This window comes from Sinocyclocheilus anshuiensis, unplaced genomic scaffold, assembly GCF_001515605.1.
Source record: "Sinocyclocheilus anshuiensis isolate Anshui unplaced genomic scaffold, SAMN03320099.WGS_v1.1 scaffold367, whole genome shotgun sequence".
Taxonomy (NCBI): domain Eukaryota; kingdom Metazoa; phylum Chordata; class Actinopteri; order Cypriniformes; family Cyprinidae; genus Sinocyclocheilus; species Sinocyclocheilus anshuiensis.
In genome coordinates, this window is record NW_015549574.1 from 172,185 (window position 1) to 174,173 (window position 1,989).

Below are 1,989 nucleotides of genomic sequence, written 5' to 3' on the forward strand. Positions count from 1 at the left end.
AATGAATATAGGAAAAATATGCAATATGAAAATAATTGAAGACAAAATGTATTTTACTGAGAAAAAATATGATTTGGTTTTTAAAAAGCCTTTTTCCAAAAGGTACATCTGGAAAAAGGGGGGTCGTCTTACATATTCGGGCCAATACGGTAATAAAATTACAGAGGTATCCTATTGTCACGTTACGCTGCTGCAGGCAGAACGTAGGAGACATGGAGTAGCATTCACAGTCTTTAATGACGAAAAGATGGGATAATCCACAATAGGAGCTGGGCAAACACACGTAGAAACAAGTAGACCTGACAAACACAAACTGAACAGACTCAGCAGGACCCAGGCCACAGCCATAACAGCGGCCCACGGTGGAGCCGACATTGGGAGGAGCCATGGAGGAGGGATGGCCGCCGACTCCAGGGGGCCGACCAACGACGGCGGAGCAGGTGGTGGAAGAGCCCGAGGCGGAGACGGAGAGCCAACGATCCAGCGGGATGCCAAGGATCCGGGGGGCCAGGGTGGAGCCGAGGGCTCTGGTGACCGAGGCGGAGATCCTGAGATCCGTGGCGGAGCCAGAGCGACTGAGGAACAAGGTGGAGCTGGCGGGAGGAAGGAGCCGCATTGGAGCCCAATGAGGTGCAGCCGGAGGAGCGGAGTCCTGAGGCGATGGCGGGTCACACCGTCCGCGGCTTTCTCCCTCGTGGCTGGCATTGTCGCCGGCTCTCGCACCTGGTCTAACGGATTGAGCTCCACATCCGGGGCGGTCCTCTGCTCAGTCGCTCGGCTTTGCGCTGGCTCGTCGATCGCGGCAGGAATTGGCTCTCCGTCATTGGTGGGCTCGGGCTGATTCTCCGCACCAAAGGGAGATGGTGGGCTGGGCACTGGGTCTGGAGTTGATCTGACGAGATCATCCACGGGGCAGGTGGTGGATGGCGACCCGTTTCTCGCCAGGAAGTCCACTCCACGAAGGCGACGAAATCCTCTCGAGAACCATCTTCGGACGACGGCGCTCTGCTCGCGGTGTTCAAGCTTGCGTCATAGAATGAGCAGAGTGCGTTGTCCGGGTAGCTGGTGTTGCTTGCTAGCAGCTGGAATAGTCTCGTATGGTCCTCGAGAGATCTATCCCCCTGCTCCAGCAGGAAGAGGAGGAATTCCAGGCGGGTAAAGGGATCCATAACAGGAAACACAATGGAAACAAAAACACTGAGAGAAAAACGAGAAAACAAACGGAGGGGAAAACACTGAGGTAACTGTGTTGGTCGGTTCTTCTGTCACATTACGCTGCTGCGGGAAGAACGTAGGAGACATGGAGTAGCATAAATGTAGTCTTTAATGATGAAAACACGGGGTAATCCACAATAGGAGCTGGGCAAGCACACATAGAAACAAGTAGACCAGGGGGGTATTCCAAAAAGCAGGTTATGTGACATACCCGGCTATGTTTGAGGATAAGCGAGCGGATAACCTGTTTTTGGTTCCAAAATCAGAGGTTACTTTAAGGGTATGTAAGTAACCATAGTACCTTGCTCTCTGAAGATAACCTGCTCCGGAGCCGGAGTTCCAGGATTAGTTCCCTTCAACGCACGTGTGATCTACTGATGAGCCTTCAGTGGGTGTGACAGATAGCGCACAACATTATATAATAATACAATATGTAATAGAGCCCATTATATATATTATTATTTTTTCTTTGTATATGTTAATGATGAAGCCCTAATATAAGTAATAAATAAGGTAATATATTCTAATATGGTTATGTTTATTGGCATATATAACAGTTATCTGTATAAATTATAAAACACTATGACAAGGTAATGTTTAATATATATATATATATATATTTTTTTTTATTAAGTCAAGTCAAGTTTATTTGTACAGCGCTTTTCACGATACAAATCATTGCAAAGTAACTTTACAGCAAATTAAGTTTCTACAATATTTAGTGGTAGCTTATCAGTGGTGACTGTCAGTTTATGTACATATGGCAGAAATGTA

The 1,989-nt window shown here is 47.7% G+C and overlaps 1 long non-coding RNA gene across 1 annotated transcript in view; it reads left to right on the forward strand.

Moving 5' to 3' along the window:
* The window catches only part of LOC107657469 (uncharacterized), a 10,385-nt gene that overhangs the window by 6,511 nt on the left and 1,885 nt on the right, over positions 1 to 1,989 (forward strand). Inside the window, exon 2 of the long non-coding RNA XR_001630690.1 lies at positions 1,965 to 1,969. This is a non-coding gene — a long non-coding RNA (uncharacterized LOC107657469). The remainder of the gene's footprint in view (positions 1 to 1,964; positions 1,970 to 1,989) is intronic.